The sequence below is a fragment of the Trichechus manatus genome, unplaced genomic scaffold (genome assembly GCF_000243295.1).
Source record: "Trichechus manatus latirostris isolate Lorelei unplaced genomic scaffold, TriManLat1.0 scaffold00042, whole genome shotgun sequence".
Taxonomy (NCBI): Eukaryota; Metazoa; Chordata; class Mammalia; order Sirenia; family Trichechidae; genus Trichechus; species Trichechus manatus.
In genome coordinates, this window is record NW_004443978.1 from 2,017,400 (window position 1) to 2,040,292 (window position 22,893).

Consider the following 22,893-nt stretch of genomic DNA (forward strand, 5'->3'; position numbering starts at 1 on the left):
TGTAACTTTGGTGAAGGGTAAGACAGTACACAATACTGGGGAAGCCAGCACAACTTGTACAAGGAAAGGTCATGGAAGCTCCATAGACACTTCCAAACTCCCTGAGGGACTGAATTGCTGGGGGGAGGGCTGTGGAGACCATGGTCTCAGGAACATCTAGCTTAATTGGCATAACACAGTTTATAAAGACAATGTTCTACTTTCCACCTTGGTGAGTAGCATCTGGTGTCTTAAAACCTGTGAGCAGCCATCTAAGATACTCCACTGGTCTCACCTATCTGGGAGCAAGGGAGAATGAAGAGAACAAGATACAAGGAAAAGATTAGTCCAAAGGACTAATGGACAACAGCTACCACGGCCTCCACCACACTGAGTCCAGTACAGCTAGATGGTGCCTGGCTACCACCACTGACTGTTCTGACCAGGACCACAACAGAGGGTTCTGAACACAGCTGGAGAAGGATGTAGAAAAAAATTCTAACTCACAAAAAAAAGACCAGATTTACTGGCATGACAGAGACTGGAGAAACCCCGAGAGTATGGCTCCCGGACACCCTTTTAGCTCAGTGGTGAAGTCACTCCTGAAGTTCACTGTTCAGCCGGGGATTTGACAGCCTCATAAAACAAAACAGGACTAATGAGGCACAGCAGTCCAGGCACAAGGCCTAGAAGGCAGGAAGGGACAGGAAAGGTGGTGATACGGAACCCAAGGTTGAGAAGGGACAGTGTTGACATGTCGTGGGGTTGTTAACCACTGTCATAGGGCAATACGTGTAGTGTTTAGTGAGAAACTATTTGCTATGCAAATCTTCATCGAAGGTACAAAAAAAAAGAATTATCTATGTGAGATCAAATTGACAATAGTAACTCAAAAGTTTTGATGGGAAGCCTAGGAGTCAGTGAGTTGAAGATAATGGTGATGGAAATATATTTGGAAAAGGAGAGTGAGAATAGCAGCACAACTGAAAGAATGTAATCGATGTCACTGAATTGTACATGTAGAAACTTCTGAAATGGTGTAACTTTGGCTATGTATATTTTCACCAAAAAAAAAAAAAAGTCCTCCAAGGTCGAGAAGAGAGATTGTTGACATCTTGTGGGGTTGTTAACCATGTCATAAAACAATATGTGTACTGACTGTTTAATGAGAAACTATTTGTTCTATAAACCTTCATCTAAAGTACAATAAAAGGAAATTTAAAAAAAGAAAATGGAAATTCTGATTTTCTAATAAGTAATTGAATTATATATATAATTTGAATCCCTCTAGGAGCTAAATAAAACATATCTACAACTGTCAAAAGGAGCCCTGGTGGTGCAGTGGTTAAGCATTTGGCTGCAAACCGAAAGATCAGCAGTTCGAATTGTAATTTCTGACAGTCATGAGTCTGCCCCAGGGGTGCAGGGATGTCACCCAGTAAACCAATATTTACTCCAAAGAGAGCTACATCTTAGGCCAGTGGAATTCTTCAAATATTTTACTTGTAGTCTTTTACTCCATGGTACTTTCTTAAATCACAGATCAAGAGGCAGTTGTTCAAACACAACAAGGGGATACTGCATGGTTTAAAGTCAGGAAAGGTATACATCAGGGTTGTATCCTTTCACCATACTTATTCAATCTGTATGCTGAGCAAATAATCCGAGAAGCTGGACTCTATGAAGAAGAATGGGGCATCAAGATTGGAGGAAGATGCATTAACAACCTGTGTTATGCAGATGACATAAGCTTGCTTGCTGACAGTGAAGAGGACTTGAAGCACTTACTAATGAAGATCAAAGACCACAGCCTTCAGTATGGATTATACCTCAACATAAAGAAAACAAAAAATCTTGCAACTGGACCAATAAGCAACATCGTGATAAACAGAGAAAAGATTAAAGTTGTCAATGATTTCATTTTACTTGGATCCACATTCAGCACTCATGGAAGCAGCAGTCAAGAAATCAAAAGACGCATTGCATTGGGCAAATCTGTGGCAAAAGACCTCTTTAAAGTGTTGAAAAGCAGAGAAGTCACCTTGAAGACTAAGATGCGCCTGACCCAAGCTATGGTGTTTTCAATCACCTCATATGCATGTGAAAGATAGACAATGAATAAGGAAGACCGAAGAAGAACTGACATCTTCGAATTGTGGTGTTGTCGAAGAAGAATACTGAATATATCATGGACTGCCAAAAGAACGAACAAATCTGTCTTGAAGGAAGTACAGCCAGAATGCTCCTTAGAAGCAAGGATGGCGAGACTTAGTCTCACACACTTTGGACATGTTATCAGGAGGGATCAGTCCCTGGAAAAGGACATCATGCTTGGTAAAGTAGAGGGCCAGCAAAAAAGAGGAAGACCCTCAACAAGATGGATTGACACAGCGGCTGCCACAATGGGCTCAAGCATAACAAAGATTGTGAGGATGGTGCAGGACTGCGCAGCGTTTTGTTCTGCTGTAGACAGAGTCTATGAGTCAGAAACGACTGGACGGCTCCTAACAACAACAAGAGTAATACTATTTGTTTAATCCTAGGCTCCTTGTTTCTATATGTATTTTTTTTCCTTCAATCCTCATGACTATTCCAATGTGTGTCTGTAGGGGAGAGGGGAGTGGGAGCTGGGAGCAATCTTATCTTTTTTATAATTTTGAATAACTATATTTATTTAGTTTCCAATTCCTAGTCATGTTTTAATTTTTGCTTGCTCATTTGTTTTTGTTTTTACTTTAAAATGCAACCTTTAACTTTAAGGTTTTCCTTTTAATTTTGTTGGTTCCAGTTTTGTTTGCTTAAACTTTTATTTCAAATCTCATTTATTTCACCTTTTTCTTCATTGGAACTTTTAAATATCTAACATTTAAATAATATCCCCCTTAACTTTAATTTTGCATTTATCCCTTTGTTAACATTTTTGTGGAAATCTCTTAACCTCTTCCCATCTTTCTTATCTATGTTTTATTCCCTCCACTTCTCAGGCATTTCTCACTCCTTTACTTGTTTTTGCTTTCTAGACCACACTGTGTACCTGGGGAGATCCAGGTACTTCTTTCTAGCTGTGCCTGAAGCGCCCCTCGGGGCTCCTAGGTCTTCTGAGAGGCACGCTTGCACCCCCATGATGGCACCTCTCTGAGGAATGCAGCTTCCCTGGTAGGGCTCCTGGATTGACTGGAATAGTGCATCTCCTGGCCACCCCACCAGCTCTTCTAAGTGATGAGCAACCTGCTTAGTCTTTCTTGTGCAAGGAGGAAGCAGACGGCAGGCAGCGTCTCCTGCTGGACGTACCACTCCTTGCCTGGCTTCAAATATCTTCTCACATGCAAGTCACTTGCCTTCCTGTGCTGAGTGGGTGGCACCTCGCAGGCCCTGCCAGTTGCCTCCCCTCTGCCCACCTAGCAGCTGGTCATGCTCAGGCTCCTGAGATCACAGCAGGTTAGACTGTGGCAAGGCTTTGATTCCTATTCGGTGCAGGAAAGAGTTAGGGACCAGGCTTCATGCAGAGGAGGAGCCTACATAGATAGCTACAGCTGTTCCAGAAAAGCCAGGGCTCTCCCTAGGCAGGCATAAACCAATATTGAGTCTTGTTTGTTCTCTCTCAGGGGCCACATGGGAGTAAAGATGATAAACCAGCACTAGTCTAGGCAAGCTGGTGTTGAAGACACTGGTGGTGGCCCTTGAGTGCCCTGGGCCTCATCACTGCAGTGTGTGCTGACAGCATCCTGCTGCAGCCATGAGTCCAGGGGCTTGGCAGCAGGGAGCTGATGGACTGTGGTGGGGTGAGTCCACCAGCACCAGGGTCTCCCTGTGGGATGATTCCAAAGGGTCCCTTTTTGTCTCCAGAGCTCCCCCAGCAGGGTTGAGCCCCAGGTGCCTCTGGCTGTCTTCCTTTCCATCTCTATTCCCTATTCTCCTATCAGTGCTTCCTGGAATCACTTCCCAGGTAAGCCACCTGTACCCGAATCTTTGTTGTGGCTTTGGGGGTGGGAGACTCAACTAAGATACCAGATCCTCTAGCCTAACCTCTCCTTTATTCTCATACCCCACCCCACTGCGACCAAATGAGGAGCCGACCTGCAGCTGCCTCACCACTGCCCAGCTTCTCACCTCACATGGCACTCTTGTCAGTTCCAGGACCTGGAACTCCATAACCTGACTCGCCAGATCCAGGAGCCACTGCCCTGGAAGTCACAGCCTCAGCAGACTTTAAACAAGCCACCGAGTAAGACCAACAGTCACTTTTATTATAGGTGTGGACAATCCCTGGATTGTGCCTACAGGGACCAGGCTCCTTTCTAGCAACAGCTAGTCTGGGGCTTCCAGGAAAAGACCATAATGTGCTGTCTTTTTTGGTGAGTGTTAATAGTATATGGCTTCAAGAATTTTGAATTCTGGGAAGTTTATAATCTGATATCTTATTCTCAGGAGTTCAAAAAAAAGTGACAGTGTGATAGAATATTGGCCACCCTAACTCTGGTGGTGTGTCAGGCAGGGTTGCTCCAACCCACCAAGGAAGAATTTCCTTCTCCTAAACCTGATTTGGTTGCCTCAGATGTGTCATGACACTTATGTTTCCCTTTTCTGAATATATGGGAATGCTGTCACTTGGATACCATGTTTAAGGTAAATGTTTAACTTTACTTTATTCCACGTGCCCTCTGTCCTAACACATGCTAAGGATGTGAGGGCCCAGATGGGCACAGCATGCCTGGGACCACTGGGCTGTGGGAGTACTTTCAGTCACAGGTGCATTAACCTGAATGGAAAATTCCTCCCTGCAGCTATTTATGAACAGAACCTGGTTGTGCCAAATGCAAGCAAGCACTTGGGATAAATCAAGGCCAGGGGTGGGGGCTTGCAGGGGCAAAATCATACTCCAGGCCTTGGGGCCAGCATTTGAGATTACAGCATAGCCCCCCTTTTAGTTCTGCCATCCTGGTACATATATTCTGGACTTGTTAAAATAACCACCACCCATTGTCAGTCTGTTGTACTGTGGTGGCTTGCATTTTGCTGTCATGCAGGAAGCTATGCCACCAGTATTTCAAATACCAGCGGGGTCATCCGTGGTGGACAGATTTCAGCGGAGCTTCCAGAATAGAATGGACTGGGAAGGAAGGCCTTGTGATCTACTTCCAAAAATTAGCCAATGAAAATCCTGTGGGATCACAACAGAACACTGTCTGATATAGATGATGAGTCCCCTAGGTGGGAAGGCCCTCAAAATACACAACAGCTGAAACAATGGACTAGAGCATACCAACAATCGTGAAGATGGTGCAGGACTGGGCAATGTTTTGTTCTGTTGTACATGGGGTCACCATGAGTCAGAGCTGACTTGGCAGCAACTAACAACAACAAAGTTAAAATAAACCATTTTCCCTTAGTAATAGTTCCCTTTATCAAAGTTAAAAGAAACCACTTCCCCTGCCTCTTGTTACCACTGGACCACAAAATTTAGGATAAGGAGAGTGACATAACTGAAAACATCTTTTAATAACATATCACTAATTACATGACTTTTTGAAACTTTGCTTCAGAGGTTACAAGGATAAGGTCTATAATAACTCCTGTATTTCGATTTCTGGCCTCTTGAAATGAGCCCTACCCTGACTCTGCCCTGATGTGTACCATCTGCTCTCCTAAGAGAGTGCTGAGAAGTGAGCCAGTTAACAGAAACACCCGAGAAGGTTAGCAGAGTAAAATATGAAGCAAAAATATGGGTAGAGGTCACCTGGGATCTTATTAAATTTAAATTTTATTAAAAATGTTTCAGCGCCATTAAAAAACAAATCCTGAGGTCTAAGAAACCCATGTGGATTTATAAAATCCACCTAAATTTAGTTGCGAGGTTGAGGAACGAGGACAGATCCCGAAGCGTGGATATGCAGGAACAAATCGGACACCCACCCCTGCATCCATCCACTCAAATAACCAGTGACCTAAATATCCATAAGCCAGATGGCCACTGTCCATGCCACGCTGTGCCTGACCTCTCAGGAATAAGCTGACCTCTGACAATGCCTTTCTCCATTAGATAATTCCCCCTGGCTCCCATGACTCTACATTCTCTGGTCTTTCTTGCTCTTTCTCCAGTGTCTCTTACCCACTCTTCTTAGCCAGGTCACCCTCCTCTGTGCAGCTTTTAGGGGTTGGGTTTAATCTTCTTCTCTCTCATAATCTCCTGTAGCCCATGGGTGCAACTACCATCCATGGGACAATAACCTCCAGACCCACAGGAATCTCCACCAGGACTTCCTGGGCCCTCTGAAGGGTTCTCACCCACTTCTGTGTCTGTGATTGGCATCATCATCTGCCCAACTGTGAAGCCCAAACCTGGGAGCCCAGTTTCATTATCACCTCCTCCTCACCACCAAAACCTAATCATCTGACAAGCCCTGCCCATCTTCTGATCTACCTCCCACCCTGGACCAGGCAAAAATCATCTCCTACCAAGACAACTTCAACTGTCTTCCAACTCTTCCTCCACATCCATTCTTGGCTGTAGGGGTCTTCTAGAAAGGCAAATGATCTGTAACACCTCTGCATAAATTCCTGCAGTGACTTCCCATTTCTCCGGCAGTACAGACCAAAGGCTTTAACATAGCTTTTGAGGCCCAGCATGCACCAACCCTTGTCTGTTCCCCACCTCCACCCACCACCCATGGCTTTCTGTGCTTCAGCCACCCAGCCTTTTTTTATTCTCTGAAGTAAAAGCTATTCTCCATGAACTATAGACTTAAAAGTTTAGACCTTGATTTACTCTGAAGAAAACTGTAAACTAAGAACCACTATGCTTCAAAGAAAGGTCCACAGCAAATCCCAAGCCCAGCTCCCACAGAGCCTGGTAGCTATAGATGCAGAAGGCTAGGACTGGTTGGCCCGGGCTGCCTGAGAGGGACTCCAGGCTGGCATGCACAGACCCCTTCACTATGTCTCAATCCCCAACATTCCCCATTTCCTTTCAATGGGACAATTTAAATGTGTGTTATTTATATGGTACTTTTCTTTACGTGGCATCTTTATTTTCCTCCTGGGTTAGATCTGTTACAGTCTCCATTGCACTGACGAGCCCCCAGAGAGCTACATTCCAAGAATGTCCATAGAGCACAGGACTGCACCACTGGACCCCATGGATCTACTCTGTAAGGACAGTACCTATGCAACTCCTTCAATCCAGTCACTCTATGCTAGGGGCTGGGTGTCCATTAAAGGACAGGAGGATGAAGCTGATACTCTACCTAAGCATGAGAGGCAGAGCATGTATTTAGTAAGTGAAGTATATAGACAAGCGCCATTGAAAAGCTAGAGCAGGGTAAAGGCAACCAGGGAGCAGGAGATGGTATTCCCCACCAGGGTGTCTTTGGGGACCTGGATCATTGTGATAGAGTGCTGCTTCCATGAGAACTTCGCATCTGAGCTTGGGACCAGAAATAGTTGAGCATCTCCTAAGTTCCTGGTCTATTTTTACTGCATGGACATCATGGTGTGGATTGTGTTTCCTCTTTGCATTACTGCTGATGAGCTTACAGTAAATCTGGACATCAAATATATGGGGCACTGACCGCCTTCTTAGTTTATCACATTTTCCCCCTAATCTTTCTCTTTGCCTTGTTAGCCTCTTCTGTGTATTTGGTTAGTTAAGCAATCCAGTTATATTGCCGTGTGTCTCTGTCATGCCCTGGGTGATAAACACCATCATAACCAACCGACTCCCTAGGTCATTTCTAACTACCAAAAGCTCTTCTCTGTCTGGAGAAGCCAGCCTTCCCTCACCGTCATTGGGAACTACCAGCCAAGAGAACAGGATGAGGGCCAGGTGTGCTCACCAGCATCCCTCGAGATCCCCAGGCACTAAGAGCCTGGACATGAAATGCAAAGAACCATTCACATGTCTGGGGTGAAGGGCCCTCAAGAGTTGGAAAACAAGGCTGATATGCACGATGCTGTGACACCTTAAATAATCCATTCAGTCTAATTTTGTCAAAGTTCATGTCCACTGACAATTTTGTCACTTAAAAATAGAATAAATATCAATGCAAAGATAGAACCCCTTTGGGTGTGCTTTCCAGATCCATCAGCACAAATATCTGACAACATTTTGCAGGCAATCCCACTTCAGTGACCTTTGCATTCAATCAACCTTAGTGCAGAGGACACCCCCATGGGCCTGCATAGCCTCATAACCACAAGCCAAAGGGAAATGCACTGCAGAGGATACGCTGTTGATCTGGAAGAGCACGGTAGCATATTTTTAAGAAAGATCTTGGATGAGACCTCCGTGAAATGACACTTCCTCTTCAAAATCACCAAAATAGTTGCCAGGGTCAAATGAATGAGTGTTATAAGGTCGTATCTTTTCCCTTCAGAGCCTGCAGGAGAAGATTCATTCCTGAGGGCCCTGAGAGAGCCTGTCTGCCTGAGGTTCATTCTGTCTATGCCCTGGACATGATTTGTCCCAAAGAGGCTAGGATGCCTCATGAGTCAGAGAAGTAACACTGGTGCACAGGAATGCCACTCCCAATGGCATTGCCTCCCAGTGTGACATATTTGGCCATGCTTTCTGCACATCTAGTGACAAAATTACTAACTAGGAGAGAGCCATGTGACACAGAGCAGTCCTACCATTTCAATAAAGCTATAGTTCCTATGTCCAGGGCAGATGCCTAAGACTTCCCCGACTCTGAGATGAGGCTTTAAGTGTAAATAGTTTATTTGCGAGGTGGTATCAGAAAGCACTGGATACAAACTAGTGGGGAACTGAATAGAAAGTGTGTGCCATGAAAGCTAGCTTCTGCTGTGGGCAACCAGGGCTCGGTCCTGCTGTGGAATCCTGGGAAACTGTGTAAAACATGCCTCAGAGTTCTCCTACTAGAGGGGTGAGAGAGCTGGGGCATTTGCACACCAATGCCCTGTCTCACTGCCAGAAAAGTTCCCCCAAGTAGAAGCCTTGGGTATAGCTGTAGCTTTTGACTTGCAGGTGAGTGCCCAGAGGCCTGCCTGGAGCACCAGCAGTATTTGTACTGCTGCATAAAACTCTGCTGGATGACACAGTACAAGTGGAATTTCTTTACCTCTATAAGCATGGTGGATGGGTAACATCAGAGGCAACACTGACCAACCACATCACACATGTTAACATATTTATTGTCACAATCATCCTATAATGTGGGTATTATCATCACCACCATCTTCAGAGGAGGGAACTAAAGTACCAAACCCAAACCCATTGCCGTGGAGTTGATTCCGACTAATAGCAACCTTATACGACAGAGTAGAACTGCCCCATAGGGTTTTCATGGCTGTAATCTTTATAGAAGTAGACTGCCACATCTTTCTCCCATGGAACAGCTGGTAGTTTTGAACCACCAACCTTTCAGTTAGCAGCTGAGCACTTAACCACTGTGCTACCAGGGTTCCTAACTGAGGTACAGAGAGGTTAAGTAAGTTGTTGATGGTCAAACATTTAATAAGTGGCAAAACTGGGATAGAACCCAGACAGTCTGGCCTTGGAGCCCCTGACTCTAACCTTTGCCCCATAAGCCTTCCCATCAGAAATATAGTTAGCCCTACAAAGGGGCTTGTGCTCACAGTAGCTTAGGGACCAAAATAACCTTGAAGGCTGCTAAGAAGAATCCAGTAAACTGATGGGGAAATGTTTTTTACTAGCTCTTGTTGTTCAGAAGTATCACATATATGATATCTCAGCCATCACCCAGGGCTAATGCTTAATAGACAAGGCAAAGTATAAAAACCTACAGTGGTGCAAATGGTTAACATGCTCAGCTGCTAACCAAAAGGTTGGAGGTTTGAGTCAACCCCAGGCACCTTGGAAGAAAGTCCTGGTGATTTACTTCTGAAAAATGAGCCATTGAAAACCTTGTGGAGCAGAGTTCTACTCTGACACATATGGGGTCGCCATGAGCCAGAGCTGACTCAACAGCAACTGGCTATACAGAAATAGAGTATTCAGATCAAAGTACATACTACATAAAGTATAAAATAAAGTTTATAATGTATAAAAATATATGAAATATGGAAATATACTATCTATCTATATAAGTAGATAGGAACATTTATTTTGCTAAAAGCCTAAAATTATTTTAGCATGTTTGCCAGCTTAAGGAAATCTCATTTCTTTCTTTTTTAATGTTTATATGGTAGAGCTGGTAAGCTTCCACTTCCTTTTTTCATCACTAATTAGAAAAGTCTCCCTTTGGGTGCCCCTGGTATCCTGATTGCTAGCATCAGATCATGAGTGTGATGTATTGTGCTTTACGGGAACAGAACAAGCTTAGGGCCCTGGTGCTTCCATAGACACGGCTGATTTGAGCAGCATTTTTAAATAGCTGTGCTTGAACCAAATATTCTGTGTAGCCAGACATAGGAGTCATGCGCAAGGAACGATGCACCAGCACCTTGGTTTCACCAGTGTGTTTGGATCTTAGGTTCTCTAAGGGTGTGGTGCATATTATTTGAATTAAGATGCAAGTAAAGAGAAGAAAAACATTTGCTTTTGTTTGCCCATTAGAAACAATCGATTCTGTACTTTGATAGTGAAATGCCCAAATTGCCCAATGGCCTATGGAAACAAAAGGAAAGGGGATAAAAACAGCACTTTATAGAAAGGAAGGTGCTTGAACCTTTCTTTGGTAACCAATAAGGTGTTTCTATTTTTTTTCTGGCATTTTCTATCAATAACATTTTCCAGTTGTATCTATTCATTTTAAAACAAGTATCATACTCACCATTTGCCATCATTTTCTGTATCACTTGAGATATAAATGACCAAATCAAAGTGTAACTTGACCCTATGAATGCCACTAAATTTCCATTAGTCCTTAAACTAGCCTAAGCCATATTTGGCCCACTCTGCATGCACAGAAGGGCAAGCTGTGACCACTGACTTCAACAGAGGACACAGCGACAGGTGGAATGAATCAGAAGGAAAATCAGCCCCCAGACCCTATTCTGAAGCAAGAGGTCTGACAAGAACCATGTCACCTCCTGTTTCCTGGCCGCCTTCTAGAATTTTCCCTCCCCAGTATGCCTGCGTGGCTGCCATCTTGCTGCCCAAATAACATAGAAGCCCTGCTTCCCCGTAGTTCGGGGAGTCGGATCTGAGGAACTTCCTCCCAGCTCCTTGCTCTGTGCATTGCAATAAAGTTACTTTCTTTTTCTCAAAGACAGTGTCCAGATAATTGGCAAGTCTGAGTGCGCTGGACAAGGACCCATCTTCTAGGGTTCAGTAGCAAAAGCACCACCCAGAGGGCCAGGGCTGCCAACTCTGCTCCATGCTTTTGTCTGCACAGATGAACAGAAACTGACTCCTGGGTCTTTGGCAGCAAACTAACAGCTGGTATATGGATGATTTGCCAGCCTTTTCTGGTTTGCCTTTTCTGATGCCCACCTTTTGACCATTTTACTCTCCACCAAATCTAGGGAGATAAGTGGGTATGGAAAGAAAGTGACTATGGCACTTCTAAACGCAGCTATATGTATTAGAAATGTGCTTTGCTCAGAATCATTAAAATTAATGACATGATTTATGAGGCATCTATTATCACTGCTCCCTTGGCTGGTATTCAGGAATCAGCTTTACATATATTTATATAAACTATTCATAAAGATTTCCATCTTGTTTTACAGAACTGTTAAATGATAAGAGTGTGGTCTCTACTTGCTTTATCCAGAATGCATGTTTTCCTCACTTTCCCACCAGTGAGCAACCTCTGCCTGACAAGGCAGGGGAAACTGCCATTTGTGTATTTGAGATTCTCTGCAGAGCTAGTTAATCTGGAGGGAAACCATCCACCTCTAACAAGTCACTCATAATTATTAATATTAAATGTCATGTTGTTTATGAGACATCAGGTCAGCATTATGGTTCTCATTTTATGTTAGTAACTCTTACATGTTCATGAGTAAACATCATAACTGCCAATTTACAGGAGACATGAAGTGAAGACTTGCCCAGAGCAATGGAGGTGGACAGTGGAGAACGTAAACCAATTACCTGCCACCACTCTCCTGAAATAAACTGTGGCACTTGGGTTGAGAATGAGAGAGCATAAAACCTCATTCTCCTGGGCCTCTTCTGACCACTTATTACTGACAATTGAATCAAGAAAGACTTTCATCTCCGCTTAAGAGAGTAAAACTTACACACTGTGCTAAGTGAAATAAGTCAGACACAAGAGAACAAATATTGTATAACCTCATTATATGACATATCTAGAATAGGCAATTACATAGAAACCAAAGTAGATTAGTGGTTACCAGGAACTGTAGGGGAGAATGGGGAGTTAATGCTTATAGGTACTGAGTTTCTGCTTGAGTGATGAACAAGTTTTGGAAACAGATAGTGGTAATGGTTGCACAACATGGTGAATGTAATTAAGGTCAATGAATTACACTTAAAACTGGTTAAATGAAAAAAAATTATATATATTTTACCACAATACATTTTTTAAAGAAATCACCACAAACAAACATGAAGAGTAAAACTCATGCCTATGAAGAGTCTACAAATTGTTGTGATGCTTCTTTAAGGTCTAGGCCATGATATCACCATATGGGAAGACACCCAAGAACGCGGGCTTTGAGAGCTTTGGGTATTTATTTAAATAATGTGTCTGTGCGTCAGACTGATGACAAATTTCACTCTGTATAAGAGTGTGTATTGAGTTCCCATTGTAAAATCATAGATTTCAACAACCCAGGTTGAGAAAGTCGTTTACTATTACTATCTAGCCATCATTTTCCATCTAGCTCTGGCAGAAGTGAAACTACATATCACATGTAAAATCTGAACAGTGGATGATCTACAAATACTCACTGGTGTCGTCAGATAAACTCAGCACTTCAGCTCATGCGGCTGGCATTTTTTAGCAGAACATGGATTTTCTTTTAACAGCAATGGTTTCCAGTGTTGTTTAAAATACTAATTCCGTTTATTTTTGGCAAAGTCCTAGGTTTCCTGAACAAAGGTGGTCATGCTCTTACAAGACCATCCAACTAAGCACTGAACGGCAGATACACTCCTGCACTCCACTGCAGTGTGTGCAGCATGGTGCACCTGTCACCCCACTGCGTGTGTGCAGCATGGTACATCCCTACTCCCCACTGTGTGTGTGTAGCATGGCACACTCCTACTTCCCAATGTGAGCGTGCAGCACAGCACACCCCTACTTCCCACTGTGTGTGTGCAGCATGGCACACTCTTACTTCCCACTGTAAGTGTGCAGCACTGCACACCCCTACTTCCCACTGTAAGTGTGCAGCATGGCACACCTGTCACCTCACTGCATGTGTGCAGCACGGCACACTTCTACTCCCCACTACGTGCATGCAGTATGGCACACCCTACTCCCCACTGTGTGTGTGCAGCACGGCATACCCTACTCCCCACTGCGTGTGTGCAGTATGGCACACTCCTAGTCCCCACTGCATGTGTGTGGCATGGCACACTTTTACTGTCCACTGTGTGTGTGTGGCACAGCACAGCTTTACACCCTACTGCATGTGTGCAGCATGGCACACTTTTCACCCCACACCAGTGTGTGCAGTGCAGCACATGCTGAAAAGACTGGGTCTTTCCCTTCAAGGCCAGGTGGTCAGTCCCTCACTGTCCTTCTGAAATCTAAGTATCCCACGCACAATAAAAATAATGAATTAAATACTGGGAATAAACTGGCCTGACCTACAGGACCTAGGCATCAGTCAGCTCAGGTATTTCATCATATTCTTCAGTATGATAAGATACACTTAAATGTATGTAAGGACAGAAGAATAAAATTCTGATAAAACTCCATGTTTCTAAGAGAATATGAGCTAATACGGAGATATTCCCTGTTGCTTTTGAGATGATTCCAACTCACAGTGACCCTGTAGGACAGGGTAAAAGTTGCCCATAGGGTTTCCTAGGCTGTCATATTTACAGAAGCAAACTGCCATATCCCTCTCCTGTCAAGCGGCTGGTGGGTTTGAACTGCCAACTTTTCAGTTAGCAGCCAAGTGCTTAACCACTGGTCCACCAGGGTTCCTTAAATGACGTAAATTGTATTATTGTTGATGCTGTTGACTGCCATCAAGTTGGCTGCTACTCACGACGACCCCATGAACAACAGAATTAAATGCTGCCCAGTCCTGCACCGTCTCCATTATCAGTTGCAGATCAGACTGCTGTGATCCATGGGGTTTTCATTGCCTAATTTTCAGAATTAGATTGCCAGACCTTTATTCCTAGTCCATCTTAGTTTGGAAGCTCTGATGAAACTGGTTCAGCATCATAGCAGCACACAAGCCTCCAATGACAGATGAGTGGTGGCTGCATATAAGGTACATTAGCCAGAAATTGAACCTGGGTCTCCCACACGGAAGGCGAGAGTTCTACCACTGAACCACCACTACCCCCGAATTATATTAACGTTACGTCAAAGAGGTAAGATTCTTTAATAAACCCACAAAAGCTGGTTTTAAATTGAAGAGAGGCAGGGCCAAGAAGGCATAGTAGTGAGATGCTTCCAGTAAACCCTCTTACAACAAATACCTGAAAAAACAAGTGAATCAATTATATATGACAATTTAGAAGCCCTGAACATCTAAGGCAAAGATGAGGAACCGAACTGAGTGGCAGGGGGAGGGACAGACGGTTTGGAAGCAGCAAGGAGTTGCCAGACCTGACCCTGCAAGAGTCTGAGCCCTTCAGGCCTGATCAGCTCATGGGTGAGCAGTGAGGCAGGCAAGCAGTGGTGCTCGGGAGGCATATTCCGCACCGGGAGAGACCCAGCTGCAAAGAGTCTACTCGGGCACCCAGAACCAGGGAGAAGCAGCCCTAGATTGGTGAAAGATAAGTGCTTGCATACAGCCTACTGTGCGGATCAAACACTCCCCTTAGGAAAAAACCTCTCTCCCATTTACCTCACCACTCCCTGCTCTGCACTGGGTCCCAGACTGGCTTCAGTAATTGCCGAGTCCCCTGAGCCAGAAGTAGGATCCCTCACATGCCCTGAGCCATTCTCCCGGCCTTGGAGAGTGAACAAATTAACAAACAGGGGAAAAATAAACTACCAGCTCCTCTAAGCCAGGAACCCAGGATAGGCACAGCTCCTTTGGCTAGGCACAAGCATAAGGGATCCATGGACTTTGAGTGCCTTTCCCCCTGCAGAGACTTGTGTGGGCCCATTTCAACAGCATAGGCCCTCATTACCACAGTACAACAGGGTATATACCTGAAGTCTAACTTGAACTGTTTCAGCTGTGAGGTGGCAGGCTCATGACATTTAACACTGCTCTGCCCATTAAGCAGGGTCTTCACCTACCCACATCAGGGGCCTGAGAACTGGTGGCTCCACCCACACCATCTAGCCACCTGCGATAGGGGCCCAAGAATAAGAGGTGCCCCCCAGTCCTTACAGCCAACAGCATTGGGTGCTTAGTCTGGTTGCAAAACCCACTCACCTACATGCTGTAGGGAACAGGGACACGCCTTCCTCCTGGACACTCAGGGGTGGCCGTCAGCCCCCTGCCTTGCTCAGAGTGTGGCCCCCTGCTGCAGCCAGATGCCTGTGCCTACACCAATCACCCATGCATATTTAGGACTATAGGTGAGAGCCTACACCACACACGTGGTGAGTATCTACCTGGGTACCTAAGCTGAATCCATACAGGAGGAATGGGTGGACTCCTGAGCTCACATACCTAGTAACAGATCTAACCATCTGGTGACAGGACATTAGAGCTTCAAAGTTGCCAATAATCAAACTACCTCATACGAGCAGCCTATTTGGGCATATCAAAACAAAACAAGAAGCTAAGACACAGTAAGCAAACATAAAATAAATATAATAACTTAATGATGGCTCGGAGACAACAGTCAATATCAAATCACATAAAGAGACAATCCATGATGGCTTCAGCAAGCTACCAAAATAAAGAATCTAGAAATTTTCCAGAGGAGGAAAATTTCTTGGAATTACCGGAGGCAGAATACAAAAGATTAATATACAGAACTCTTCAAGAAATTAGGAAGGAAATTAAGCAAAACACAGAACACACAATAGAGGAAATTAAAAAAGATTAGAGAAGAGCATAATGACAAATTTAACAGCCTGCAAGAATCCACAGAGAGACAGCAATCAGAAATTCAGAAGATTAACCATAAAATTTCAGAATTAGACAACTCAATAGAAAGTCACAGGAGCAGAACTGAGGCAATGGAAGCAGAATTAGAGATATTGAAGATAAAGCACTTGACACCAAGTTATTTGAGGACAAATCAGATAGAAGGATTTTAAAAAAATGAAGAAACACTAAGAATTATGTGGGACTCTATCAAGAGGAATAACCTACGAGTGATTGGAGTACCAGAAGGGGGTGGGGGGAGGATAACAGAAAATACAGAGAGAATTGTTGAAGATTTGTTGGCAGAAAACTTTCCTGATACTGTGAAAGATGACAAGATATCTATCCAAGATGCTCATCGAACCCCACGTAAGGTAGATCCCAAAAGAAAGTCACCAAGACATATTCTAATCAAACTTGTCAAAACCAAAGATAAACAGAGAATTTTAAGAGCAGTTAGGGATAAACGAAAAGTCATCTACAAAGGAGCGTCAATAAGAATAAGCTCAGACTACTCAGCAGAAACCATACAGGCAAGAAGGCAATGGGATGACATACATAAAGCCCTGAAGGATGAAAACTGCCAGCCAAGAATTATATATCCAGCAAAACTGTTTCTCAAATATGATGGCAAAATCAGCGCATTTCCACATAAACAGAAGTTTAGGGAATTTGCAAAAACCAAACCAAAATTACAAGAAATACTAAAGGCAGTACTCTGGTTAGAAAATCAGTAACATCAGCTAATAACCCAAGACGAGAACACAGGACAGAGCAACCAGATATCAAACAAAATAAGGAAGTCACAAAAATAAATCAAAGCTAAAACACTGAAAATGAGGAAACAGATGTCAATACGTAAAAGACGACAACATTAAAACAAAAAAGAGGGACTTAAAAAATGTAGACATAGACTTTGCATATGGAGAAGAAGTCAAGGCAATATAAAGAAATAAACTGAAGAAGCTCTGAGATTCCAGTGTCAGAGGCAGGGAAAGAGAATTGAGAATCAGAAATAGATTTTTAAAAATTAAATCACTGAAGAGAAAGAAAGAGTAAAAAATATTTTTAAAATCTAAAGGTACTAAAGCAAACAGACTTCTTTTTCCAACTCTGTTGAAGGTATTTTGATTTATGAGGGTAAGATGTCATATGTGGAAAAAAATAATTTTACTGCAAATCAAATAAAAGAAGTGAAACTAATATTTGTTAGCACTGTGCTATGTACATTTACATATATCTTCCTAGGTGATCATTTCACCAATCCCAGCAGGAATGAATTACGATGCTCATTTTATAGATGAGGAAACAGAAGTTCAGAGAAACTAGTATCTATAAACCTGGTCAGTAAGAAATGCAGAATTTAAACCTAGGTTTGTCAAATGCCAAAGCTGATGCTCATTCCAGTCCAGGCTTTTAGCATCAAAAAGAATAAAATAGGAATAAATTTAACAAAAGAAATGCAAGGCTTGTGCACTGAAAACTACAAAACATCACTGAAAGAAATTTAAAAAGACCTAAATAAATGGAAAGACATTCCATGTTCAAAAATTGGAAAACTTAATATTGTTATGATGGCAATATTCTCCAAACTGATCAACAGGTGGTACTGGTATAAGGATAGACATGTATCGGTGGAATAGAATTTAGAGTCCTGAAATAAACCTAAACATTTATGGTCAATTGAATTTTGACAAGGGTGTCAAGACAATTCAATGGAAAAAGAATAGTTTTTTTCAACAAATGGTGCTGGGACACTTGGATATCTACATGCGAACAAGTAAAGATGGACTCCTACCTCACACCATAAACAAAAATTCACTCAAATGGATCACAAACCTAAATATATGAGCTAAAACTGCAAAATTACTTGCAGAAACTATAAAACTTTTAGTACATGTAAATCTCCTTGAACTCGAATTTGGCGATGGTTTCTTACATGACACCAAAAGCACAAGCACGCCAGAGAAAAAATAGATAAACTGGACTTCATGAAAATTAAAAACGTTTCTGCCTCAAAAAGCACTATCAAGAAAATGAAGAAACAACCCATGGTATGGGAGAAAATACTTGCAAATCATATATCTGATAAGGGTCTAGGATCCAGAATAAGGATATAGCATCCAGTGCAGTCCAAGCTACACTGAAGACATTGGCAAAATACAAGGCTCCAGGAATTGACGGAATACCAATTGAGATGCTTCAACAAATGGAGGCAACGCTGAAAGCAATCATTCGCTTATGCCAAGAAATGCTACCCAGACAACCAACTGGAAGAGATCCATATTCATGCTCATTACAAAGAAAGGCGATCCAACAGAATGTGGAAATTATCGAAGAATATTATTAACACATGCAAGTAAAATTTTACTGAAGATGATTCAAAAACGGTTGCAGCAGTACATCAACAGGAAACTGCCAGAAATTCAAGCCAGATTCAGAAGGGGACGTGTAAAGAGGGATATCATTGTGATGTCAGACGGATCTTGGCTGAAAGCAGAGAATATCAGAAAGATGTTCACTTGTGTTTTATTGAGTATGCAAAGGCATTCAGCTGTGTGAATCATAACAAATTATGGATAATATTACAAAGAATGGGAATTCCAGAACACTTTATTGTTCTCTTGTTGAGCATGTATATAGACAAAAAGGCAGTCGTTCAAACAGAACAAGGGTGTGATCTAAAATCAGAAAAAGTGTGCATCAAGGTTGCATCCTTTCACCATACTTATTCACTCTGTATGCTGAACAAACAATCCCAGAAGATGGACTAAATGAAGAAGAACATGGCATCAAGATTGGAGGAAGACTCTTTAGCAACCTGTGATATGCAGATGACAAAACCTTGCTTACTGAAAGTGAAGAGGACTTGAAGCATTTACTGATGAAGATCAAAGACTACAGGCTTCAGTATGGATTACACCTCAACATAAAGAAAACAAAAATCCTCACAAATGGACTGATAAGCAACATCATGGAAAATGGAGAAAATATTGAAGTTGTCAAGGAATTAATTCTCTTGGATCTACAATCAATGCCCATGGAAGCAGCAGTCAAGAAATCAAACAATGTATTGTATTGGGCAAATCTGCTGCAAAAAAAACAAAAAACCTCTTTGAAGTGTTCAAAAGCAAAGATGTCACTGTGAGAACTAAGATGCACCTGACACAAGCCATGGTATTTTCAATCACCTCATATGCATGCGAGAACTGGACAATGAATAAGGAAGACCGAACAACAGTTGATGCACTTGAATGAATTATGGCATTGGCAAAGAATATTGGATATACTATGGACTGCCAGAAGAACGAACAAATTTGTCTTGGAAGACGTACAGCCAGAATGCTCCTTAGAAGGGAGGATGGGGAGACTTCGTCTCACATACTTCGGACATGTTATTGGGAGGGATCAATCCCTGGATAAGGACATTATGCTTGGTAAATTAGAGGGTCAGCGAAAAGGGAAAGACCTTCAATGAGATGGTTTGACACAGTGACTGCAACAATGGGCTCAAACATAGCAAAGATTGTGAGGATGGCACAGGACTGTGCATCATTTCGTTCCATTATACCTAAGGTTTCTATGAGTTGGGACCAACTCGACAGCACCTAATAACACCACCATCCAGAATATATAAAGAAGTATTACAAATCAACAACATGGGCAAAATATTTGAATAGTCTCTTCTTCAAATAAATTATATAAATGGTGAATAAATACATGAAAAGATGATCAATAACATTATTTATTAGGGAAATACAAATCAAAACCACAATGAAATACCATCTCACATTTATTAGGATGGCTATTATCAAAAAAAAGAGAAAAGTTTTGGATAGGATGTAGAAACCTGGAACTCTCTGATGCTACTGGTGGGAATGTAAACTGTTGCAGCCACTTTGGAAACAGTTTGGTAGTTCCTTAAAAAGATAAACACAGAGTTACTGTGTGATCAGCAATTCCACTCCTAGGTAAATACCCAAGAGACATGAAAACATATGTCACACAAAACTTGTACACAAATGTTCACAGCATTATAATAGCCAAAAAGTAGAAACAACCCAAGCTGATGGACAACAAATGGCTAAATAAAATGTTGTATATACATACAATGGAGTATTATTCAGACATAAAAACAAATGAAGTCCTGATACACGCTGCAACATGGATGAACCTTGAAAACATTCCGCTAAGTGAAAGAAAACCAAAAACAAAACCGATTGCTTTCAAGTCGATTCTGACTCACAGCGACCCTATAGAAGCTAGACACAAAAAGCCACATGTTGTATTATTCCACTTGTATAAAATTTCCAGAATAGACAAATCCATAGAGACAAAAAATACATTACATTCTGTCAGGGCATGGGGGCAGGGGCAAATCGAGAGTGACTGCTAAATGGTATGGAGTTTCTTTTTGGGGTAATGAAAATGTTTTGGAATTAGGTAGTGGTGATGGCTGTACAACCTTGTGAATACAAGCAGTCCCCAGGTTACAAAGGTCCAACTTACAACTTGTACTTGCCCTTTAATGTTATGTAAATTTGCCCTCACTTTCTACCAGTTGAACCAACCTCTATTCACAACAAATTCTTCATCAGAATCAGCTTCACTTGCTGTATACACAGCTTTTAAATCATTGAAAAGGCTTCCAGCCTGTTCTTGCACTAAAGTAAGTCTAAATAAGAACTACATGCACCTGTTCTGACTTACCTACAAATCCAACTTAAAGACATTGTTAGGAGTGGATCTTGTTCGTAACCCAGGGACAGCCTGTATACTGAAAAAACACTTTAAGAGAGTGAATCTTACGGTACATGAATTATATTTCAATTCTAAAAAAGATAAAAAGAATATGCTATGCTTTGCTACGTAGTTCCTAATTCAGTATGTCTCAGTCTTCTGAATGTAATAGACCAGAAAATTAAATGTGAAAAGTGGTTAGGGAAGAAATTAAAACAATACTGTCAACTTTTTTATTTTTGTCAGGTTAAAAAAAAATATATATTTTGTTAAAAGGAAAATTTAACCCTAAATAAGAAAAAAGGATATCATCTCAATCTTTACTTTCATTACCCTTGTATTCTAATCTCTCTTTGGACCAGAGACAACTTACTTCCAGCCTAGCCTCTGTCTAAACAACATAACCTAGAAATACCTGCAGCCTTGGAACAAGTTCATCCCTTTATGGACAGTGGGACAGCATAAGACTCAAGGAGAAGTTATATTTTTCTAGAGGACTGTCTTAGGCTGGGTTCTACAGAGAAGCAAAACCAATGAAGCATGCGTGTGTGTGTGTATATATATATATACACACACACATATATACACATACACACACACACACATATATATACACATACACACAGAGAAGAGAGAGAGAGATATTTATTGGAAGGAAATGGATCACACGGTTGCAGAGGCTGGCAATTCCCAGTCCATGGATCAGATGTCATGTGTCAGTCTTTTTCTGATTCACATAATTGCAGTGTCTGACCAACAAAAAACTGGCAGGTCAGAGGGCAGGCCACTGGCTCACAGGCTGTGGAGGCCAAAGAATCCCAAGACAGGTAGGTAAGCTGCTAGCTCAAGTCCCAAAAACCGGAGGTCAGATGATGACAAGCTGGATGAAGAATCTAGACTGAAAGCCTTTCTGGAACATCCCTTTATATACGGTAGGCAGGCCATACCATGAAGGAAATTCTCTTTCAATTGATTGCCTGCTCATAGCAGAGGTCATCACAGAGTTGATTACATCATTACATAACTGCTAAATTACATCATTACATAACTGCCATACCACTGAGAATCATGGCTGAGCCATGTTGAAACACAACCTTAACCATCACAATCCACCCCTTGTCAACTTGGTACCTGTATACATCTCCTTAAACCATACATAATCTCTAAATATAATACAATTATAAAGTCACACTTGCGTGTAACATGACACAACTAACATGTGTACGACCGAAATTGCACTAGCCCGTTTACATCATGTATTTTATAAATGAAGAAAACAAAAATATTTGATGCACACATACAAGGAACAAATACTCATAACAATTATAGTCCTCATTTGTGCAACTGTCACTTGGTCGTAGCTGGTATCTGGAACTATTTTCTTCCACCACATATTCCATATTCCCTTTACTCTCAGCAAGCACCTCAGTTGATTGTGATTCTTTGCATGGTGGGGTGACCCAAACCTTCATTCCTGAAGCATCTGGGCCATTAGTAGTCATAACAGAATTGGATTGCTGTAGTTTTCCACCGACTTTAATTACAGGGTAAGATAGCACTAAGAAATGCCCTAAGGGATCTCCTGTATTCCAGGCATACTCTTCTTTACTTCTATTATGTAATACCAATCTGATTTCCTCTTGGTAAACAGGATCAATCACACCAGCCAATACAGTAACCCTCCTCTTTCCCTGTTGATCCAGAGGCGTGAAGAGCTCAAAATGGCCAGGTGGCCTTCTTAGCTTCCAGTTCAATAGAATCAGTCATGCGTCTCCAGGTGGGAGAATTCCTCCCTTTTGAGCTAAGACTTCTAGACCTGCAGAGCATAGGGTCATGGGGACAGGAAGCAAATTGTTGCAAGTGGGTCACTAGGGGTAATAGTGAGTGGTGTCACTCTCATTTCCAACCTTTAATTCCTGGACCCATGCATCCTGGCTATGGGAGATACAGCATCATATATACTGGATGCTGGATTAGAGAATATACAGCCTCCTGGAGAACACTGCCCCAATACTGCAAGGTACAGTGCCACTACTTGGCACTGTA